The following is a 9,360-nucleotide window of genomic DNA, read 5'->3' as shown; positions in this document are numbered from 1 at the left end:
CTCCTAATTGAACATTGGAATTTTTAATAAGAAAAAGTTCGTTTACTTCTAGACCCATAGAGAAGTAACTCCTAATTGAACATTGGAATTTGTTCTAATAATGATTTTCTTTATCCAGAGAAAGGACCTTATGGTTAATTTTTCATATGAAATTCATACTTAAGTGAAAGGGGTAAATTAAAAATTAAACTTGCTGACAGTGGCGAAGCCAGGATTTCATGTATGTGGGGGCCTCTTACAAATTATAAAGAATCAAAAATTCGAACTCACAATACATACGAAAAATAGTATATATATATATATATATATATATATATATATATTTATATCACATATGTCAAGAATTATATTGCTTATTGGTTGAAATCATAATTGTCTTCAACAAAGGGATAGAAAAATACATTTTGGGCATGAATAATTGCAAGAGATAGACAAGTAGTAGCGATTTAGCAAATATCTTTAAAGCTTTTTCCCCCATTAAACCCAATAGAAAGAAAAAATCAAAATTTCACAAACTAAAAAAAACCTTAGGTCCCTTCATGCATTCATATCATACATGAAAAAATGTTTTATGTAAAAATATTGACATAAGTATGAAAAATAGTTTTTCTGAATAATCATTTTCTCAAGATAATTTTTGGCGGCTTTTATTCCTTACACATCAAATAAGAAAACTTGATTTTATGGGATTTTAGTATGAAGTATATATTGACTTAATGAGCCATCATTTTTAGCCTAAAACGTATTTTGCACTAAAACCGATTTTTCATATTTTGATTTGGTGGGAATTTGATTTTCTAGCATTTTTATTTGAATCCAAATAAGGGGTACTTCCTTATTTACATTGTAAACTTAAGTAAATGGAGTAATATAAAAAAATAAATGAAAGTAAAAGGAGAAAGATAAGGTAATCTGTACACCTGGAGTGCACCACTACCAGCTGAGTAAATGGGAAATTTGAAGCACCTCCTTGTGCCTTAATAGGTCATCCACAACACATGTGGGTACATATCAAAACGTAAAGTATTTGAAATAATATACATATACAAATACATAATAATATATTACTTTTAAAATATTAAAAATTGAGTGGGGGCCCGTGACCACACTGGTCCCAGTGTGGCTCCGCCTCTGCTTGCTGACCATAGATTAGATAACAAGGTAAACCTAACAACTGTATGACTAGTCGTTCATGATGATGGCAGCTTCCTCCTTCAGCTTGTTCATCTCACGGCACCAGAAGCACATCACGACTCAAAATCTGGAATGATGAAATGTAGATTCAAAACTGAGAATCAACTTTCTCAAGAAACCATTCTTGAAGAAAATCAATTCATAAATTTGAAATCTAGATCTAGAATGATATGATTATTTTTAGAATAGCTAGATGATGCACAAAAACAGATTTCAAAAATGCTATTTTAGAAACCTCACAATGCACACTCACAGACTTCACAAGAGGCAAATTGGGTAAACTGCAGATTTGGGCTCCAAGCTTAGAATTGGGCCCATGACCTATTGATTCGAAGAGAACGGTGTCACGAGTAAAACTTATTGTTTTGGCATGACGTATGGACTTTTTCGGGCATCCGAAATTTGGAATGATGAAATGTAGATTCAAATATGAGAATCAACTTTCTCAAGAAACCATTCTTGAAGAAAATCAATTCATAAATTTGAAATCTAGATCTAGAATGATATGATTATTTTTAGAATAGCTAGATGTAGATTTAATGCACAAAAGCAGATTTCAAAAATGCTATTTTAGAAACCTCACAATGCACACTCATAGACTTCACAAGAGGAAAATTGGATAAACTGCAGATTTGGGCTCTGAGCTTAGAATTGGGCCCATGACCCGTTGATTCGAAGAGAACGGCGTCACAAGTAAAACTCATTGTTTTGGCATGACGAATGGGCTTTTTTGGGCATCCGAGATAATTTACTAGCTCGCATTCCAATTTTAAAGTTTTTACAGTTTTTGGAAACTTTGTTATTTTCCTATTTCAATTCCTTTGTTATTCCTAGGGTTTCTAGGAGTATTTAAACAAACTTTACCCGTGGTTAGGGTTATGTTTTGTTATTCTAGTTTATCAAATAAATCTTGAGGTTTTCTCATATCTTCCTGGTGGATTCTAGAATTACATGTTTTAGGCTAAGATTTTAGCGGATCAATTGTCATGCTGCGTCACATAACTTTTTAAAAAAGCTAAAATATCCTAGTCATAAAAAATTTGCCTACTTATACCAAGGAGAGCAAAAAGGTTGCCCTAAAATTCCTACCGTTATCAGCAAATGATTGGCAACACAATAAGACAAAAGAAATTTTTGGACAGAGGAGCAAAAGCTGGCAAAAAAGATAAAATCGTACAAGCAGGATGACGGATCACCAAGGTGGACCAACCTACCATTGCAATGCATGATTTATTTTACCTTGATCAAAAGTGCCTCCTTGTTGAGCAAAAGCTATCTTGATAATCGTTTTGGCGGTCCACTATAAGCTAGCATCCTTATTCTAATCTAGATCCATTGAGTAGGATTATTACAAGGAAAAATACAAGTGTCAAAAAAAGCTAAAAACCAATTGGTTAAGCATACATCATATAACAAAAAATGTCCCTTATTTAATAGAATTGCTTCATTTTAAAGATAAAAAATGCGTAAAACAATATTCTTTTAAAAGAGAGATATTTAAAAAATAAAAAGTTAAATACAAGTCATTGGGTGACGTGGGAGCACATATGTTTGTTGGGCCCAACACGTGAATAGTTTGGCTCTAGGGGGGAGTAGCCAAACTACTTATAAGCCCATGCAAGATCTCTAAACTTTTCAACGTAGGATAATACTCTTACCAGTTTATACTCTTACCAGTTTATGCTTTGCACCATTTCTTGTTACTTCATATACATGCTCTTGACTTCTGTTAAAAGTGCATGACTTTGAAATTGGTACTTAGGTGACGATGGGTAAAATTACTTGACACTTAAGCAAAACCACACAAACTTCACACACTTTAAACCTTGACCAAATACGCTTATGATGACTAGTCAACTGTCAGATATGAATAACCACAACCAAGAACATACACATAGCATATCAGTATGTACCTGCAAGCTTAGAGAATTACTAGTGACAACCTAAGCACTTAGAAGGACTTGTCAATCTAGGCATCCCCTATGTTAGCAACAACTAAGATAAAAGTGTGTAAAGGTATCATAATCAAGTAAACACCAAACAACAGAAAAGGATGACTAGTCAACCGCAAGAACACAAACCCATAAATACATGAACATCATGCGATGACTAGACAACTGTCAAGAACATAAATCCAGAAAATTACAGAGATGCAAACTAGAAATTGTTCACCCAGAAATCCACCATTGGGAAAAACTGGGAGTCATCAACCGACCAGCCATTCACTAAGCAAAAAGATTCTTACAAAAAAACACTAGCAAGCTCAACAAATCTTAGGTCTATTTAGGAAGATGAGCTATACCTCCTTTGTGCAATCTTCTTCTCCAACTTAGCAAAACCAGCAGCTTAGTCTTTCATGGCAATGACAGCTTCTTCTTCAGCTCTATCATCCCATGGCACTAGCTAGCCAGCTCCAACACAGACAAGAACGAACTTTGGATTCAAGGATTAAATGACCAATTTCTTCAAGAAACCATACTCTTGAAGAAATCAATATTGAATCTGACCTAGATATATATGAGAGAGTGTTTGATCTAGCAAGATGAGGTTTTCATATTTCAAATGCAGTTTTTAAAAAATCAATTTGGAAAACTCAAAGATGAAAAATATGAAGGTTTGCTCTTGAGGAAGAAGAAGAGAAAGTTCCTAAGAAACTTTCCAAAACTCACCCACAAAAGAAATGGCTGCCAAATGAGGAATTGTTTTGTTTTTACACTAAAATTCCTAGGTTATAATCGTACAAGGCAGCAGAGAATTTCACAGAATAGGACAAAACAGATGGGTAGGATCCAGTTGGAAACAATGAGCTAAAAATCCTACTAATACAAACGTTGACTAGTCATACGAAGGAAAGATGACTAGTCATAATCTTTAGGAATTTAGTGAATGCAATGCAAAATTTACCTTTGTCAAACACATCGTTATCCATCATAATGTAGCCAAATAAGAACACCTAGAGATGTAATTCTTAATCTAAACTAGAGCTTGGGAAAATACAATGATTATCCTATTACAAAATTATCAAGGAAAGCTAAAAGAAAATCACAAAATGCATACACTTACAGACTTTATATTTTCTACATGTCTGGTTCACTTTTTTATTATTTTTACTATGGTTTAGTTTTGGCCACCAATCATTTCATATTTTATTTCCTTCTCTTAAACAGTTAGCAAATTGATTGCAAAGGACCCACTAGACTACTAGTGCAGTGGTTTGGAGTATTTACTTCCTTAAGCAAGGTCCTGTGTTTGAGTCCTAGCATTCGTGTAGTGTGTGTGAGTTTAGTATGCTATCGCCCCTCTCAATAGGAAAGGTTCTCAAAAAAATAAAAATTATTTTTGTCTTGTGGTGTTGGTTGTGAGGATCACTTGCAAGACAACCTTGGAGAACCACGGCGGCCAAAGTTCGTAGGCTACAACAAAGATTTGCAATTTGAAGCTATTGTAGATGGATGTCTCTTTTCACACATCCATTAACCGTTGGAGTTTGGCCTTATCAATTGCGGGTTACTGTTTTGACTAAACCATTCCAGGGTTGGGCCTTGATCGGCCACTTTCTGCACTACAAGTTCATCGACCACTAGCCCAATGAATTTTACTTCAAAACCCAAATTCAATTGTGGGTTTTTGAAGAGTTGGGCAGCGGTTGTAGGTGTTTTTTTCTTTTTGCCAAAGTTAGAATGGAAAAGGGGTTTTCTCCATCTCATATACACACACTACCAAAGTGCCATGGATTCCGAACCACTCAAAGATTTGATAACTTTAGAAGTATAAATCTGTTTATTACAAGAGTTGATGAGTTTGTCAAATTAACTACCGCTAATATGTATAGTTAAAACATGATCTTATTTGTGCATTGGAAAAACGTGGACTTATTTGTCTTAATAGGTGTCTGGTTTAATCGGTTTGAAACTTAGAATAACTCACCATATGGAAAGCGAGCCTGCTGGTCTATTATATATTATGTAATAGATCATAGCACAGCAAAGTTGGTATTAATAAAATGGATTAAGGGGTGAAAAGCCATAGAAAAAGTCCATAAATCTGAACTTACAAAATTTGACGTGTTTGTTTCAACTTTGAAGTATAGAATTGTTGTGTTTCATTTCACAAAATACTAAAGAAAATCACTAGTATTGAGCTCAGGCTTAAACTAATCGAACCAAACAATCGAATACTTGTTTGATTTGGTTTGGTTTTCTCCCCTGATATTAGCTCAAATTGTACCTTTCAACGATGAAATGATTTGGTCGTCAAAACCGCATCGGACAATTTATAAATACCAACTACGAGAGCAATTAATGCACCAAACAAATTCTATCCTACATATATAAAATGAATGAAATCACATGGCCAACATCAGAATTGATCCCTTATGATAAGGTTCTCCATGCAAACTCGTCGATTTCCGCAAGTTTTTCTTAATAATAGATCCATGCTTTCCGTATGATGAGTTTAATAACTGAAACAGGAGTCAAGCATCGCTGTTTATGGGACTTCCGGACAAAACCTGTCAAAACAGTCCATCGCGTCCAGAACACCAAATATTATAGAATTTCAGAGAGGCCTTCGCAATCCGGGCATGATATACTCGAGCTTTAGGATTGAGAGGGGGCTTTTAAAATTCCATCTGCCAATCTGTTGTAGACTTTTATTAAGAAATGTCACTCTGTTTTTGCTAATATTAGAGTAGTCTACGATGGCTATAGTGCATCCATATTTGATACATATTTACTACCAAATTAACAATTAAAAGATGATCCAAAGCATGTGAAACATGTAGACTTATTTCTTTCGGTGAAATTATATAATACTACGGTATTATGACCACGTGGTATATCTTATACACATGTTATAATATGGATGGACGACAAAGTTTATTTTCCCCATTTTTAGGGAATAGTATCAATAAATATCCACTTATATTATAACACGTGTACTAGATGTACCACGTGATCGTACTACCGTAGTATTTTATAATCACTCACATGGAAGGGCCATTTTGGCGAGAATATAGACTTATTTGTCTTAATCTGTTGAAATTTATAATTATAACTCATCAGATATGCGAAGTATGGTCTATTATTATGTAATAGTCATGGCGAAGCAAACTTGATATTAAAAAAATGGAAGGAGACCATGTTGCCTACAGTAGCTCGATGAAAGCCCAAAGAAAAATTCCAAAGTGGCGTGCTTCGGCTTCATTATAAATACCGCCCCAAGTCCGTTATCTTGTCACACAGCCAAGAATTAAAGCAAGAAAGCCACATCCCCTGAAAATGAAGTTCCGAAACACTCTAGCACTTTTCATTCTCTCTGTCCTTTCATTCTCAGTATCATGGACAACTGCAAAAACAGTTGACATTGATGGCTTTCTCCAATGCCTCACAAAATATTCTCATGCCCACCCAATCCAAGAAGCAATTTACACCCCTCAAAATGCCTCCTTTCAATCTGTTTTGTTATTGCATATCAATAACCGCAGATACTCGACATCCACAACTCCAAAACCTTTGGCCATAATAACAGCCAAGAATGAGTCCCATGTCCAAGCAACTGTGCTTTGTGCCAAACATCATGGATTGCAACTTAAAATCCGAAGTGGTGGCCATGATTTCGAGGGTTTATCTTACACGTCGGATATCCCTTTTGTCATTCTCGACATGTTTAATATTAACTCCATTGATGTTAATCTTGCGGATAACACCGCTTGGGTTCACTCTGGAGCTACTCTTGGAGAAGTTTATTATGCAATTGGTACAAAAACCAACGTTTACGGGTTTCCTGCTGGGCTTTGTCCAACGGTTGGTGCTGGAGGCCACATCAGCGGTGGCGGTTATGGAGTTATGATGAGAAAATATGGGCTTAGCGTCGATAATGTTGTGGATGCTAAGATGGTTACTGTGAAGGGTCAAATCCTTGATAGAAAGTCAATGGGAGAAGACCTTTTTTGGGCCATCAGAGGAGGTGGTGGAGCTAGCTTCGGAGTCATTCTTTCATGGAAGCTCAAGCTGGTTCCAGTTCCAGCCAAAGTGACTGTATTCAACGTTACAAAGACCATAGAGGAAGGTGCTACAGATCTCGTTTATAAGTGGCAAACTGTTGCACCTGAGCTGCCCAAAGATCTCTTCCTAAGAGCAATGCCCCAAGTGAAGAATATTGATACCAAGGGAAATAAGACCGTGGCAGTATCATTCATTGGCCAGTTTTTGGGACAAAGTGAGAAGGTTGTTGCATTGCTGAATGAGCGCTTCCCTGAATTGGGTTTACAACGAACAGATTGCCATGAAGTGAGGTGGGTGGAAGCCACTGTATTTTGGGCTGAGAATCCTATTGGAACTCCGATAGATGTTCTTCTTGACAAGCCAACTGAACCAGCAACCTTCTACAAAGGCAAGGCAGACTATATGAAGGAACCACTTCCAAAATATGTTATAGAAGCTTTATGGAAGAAGATGATTGAGATAGAGAATATTTGGGTGGATATGAACCCTTACGGTGGAAGGATGAGTGAGATTCCTGAGTCTGCAACTCCATACCCCCACAGAGCTGGAAACCTATTTTTTGCTCTATACTATAGCTCGTGGTATGATGAAGGGACTGAGACCACTGACAAGTACGTTCGCTTAACAAGAGAGTTGTATGACATGATGACTCCATATGTCTCCAAGAGTCCAAGAGAGGCCTTCCAAAACTACAGGGATCTCGACATTGGTGCCAATCAGGATAATCATACTAGCCTTGAAGTTGCTACAGTTTATGGAAGGAAGTACTTTAAAGGTAATTTGGCTAGGTTGGTACGGGTGAAAACCGCTGTTGATCCTCATAATTTTTTCAGGCATAAACAAAGTATCCCACCTTTTTAGAGAGAGAGAGAGAGAGAGAGAGAGAGAGAGAGAGAGAGGGACGTATCAATAATAAATTCCACCTCATATATATACATATATTGTGAGGATAAGTGGAAGGGAGAGAGAATAAGTAAAAGGTTTAGATGTATCATGCTTGATTATGATATCGATGTAACCAACATCGATTTAATGTATTGTTAAAGATGATGAATAAACTGAAGTTCTATTTATTTGCAATGATTTGTACATTTTTAAAGGGTTTTTAACCTCCCTAAATTTATACCTGAATTTCAATTGGGTCCTCTAAGATTGGGCAGAGTTTTCTCTTTTTTTAAAAAAATCCTTTAAAAAATATATATATATTTTATTAGTTATTCATATTTTAATTCAGATGGATTATTTTAACCCTAAAATTGACCGAATGACTCAATCGGAACAAATGAGAGAGTTGGAGATGTGAAAAGATAAAAACAAATAGGGAGATTCACTATTATACCCAATATAGGAGCCCAAATTATAAAAAAAACCTATATGAAATAGACTTTAAAAACACACCCAAAGCCCATTTACAACATAACAACAAGGCTTTTAACTTATTTTAAATTACAAAACTGTCATTGATTTCTTAAAACAAACTCAACCCCAAAACCTCATAAAAAAGCCCAAAACACTTAATAGGGCATCAAAGTAATTTAATAATCAAAATTAAATTCAATAGGGTCAACTATTATTTTTTGGGTTTGTTTATAGAAATTAAATGATATAGAGTTTATTTATAGTTTTAGTGCTAAGAATGAGTATATGACTAAATATCTCAAACAAATATATATAACCAAAGTGAAATAAACTAATACTGATGAAATGAATAGGAAAGAAAACTGTTTTTTTTTTTTGGGGAGACGTAACGAAAAATGAAAGGTAAATTACCCCGACTGGATCCATAAATCCAAATTAAAAATTTATTTGAACGAACACATAGGAGGAAAATCCTTTACTTCTAACCCTAGATTAGAACGAGTTTTAGGCCCCAATCCGAATACAACTCGAAAATTCCAGAACTATGAGAATCGGTTAGATCATACCAACATAAAACAATTGGGAATTTGTACATTTCTAGACTAAACCATCGTTTCTGGGTAGTTTCTTGTTTTTTATTTTTTATTTTATTTTACGATTTGCTCTCTTCTTTCCTTCTATGCATGCTGTGGGGGTAGTTTGTTAATTGAACACGCACCGACTTCTCAATAATTAATGTCGGATGAACGCAGAGTTTCTCTCGCAAGTTGTCATTGTTCTGCAATATTCCAATCCCTTGATG

At 35.4% G+C, this 9,360-nt stretch overlaps 1 pseudogene; it reads left to right on the top strand.

Annotated features, from left to right (window-relative positions):
* The first annotated feature begins 6,462 nt into the window (after positions 1–6,462).
* On the top strand, positions 6,463–8,155 carry LOC110765008 (berberine bridge enzyme-like 7 pseudogene; annotated as a pseudogene).
* The last annotated feature ends 1,205 nt before the right edge of the window (positions 8,156–9,360 follow it).

The sequence above is a fragment of the Prunus avium genome, chromosome 4 (genome assembly GCF_965620075.1).
Source record: "Prunus avium chromosome 4, drPruAviu1.hap1.1, whole genome shotgun sequence".
Classification (NCBI taxonomy): Eukaryota; Viridiplantae; Streptophyta; class Magnoliopsida; order Rosales; family Rosaceae; genus Prunus; species Prunus avium.
This window is presented reverse-complemented; position numbering and strand designations above follow the sequence as displayed.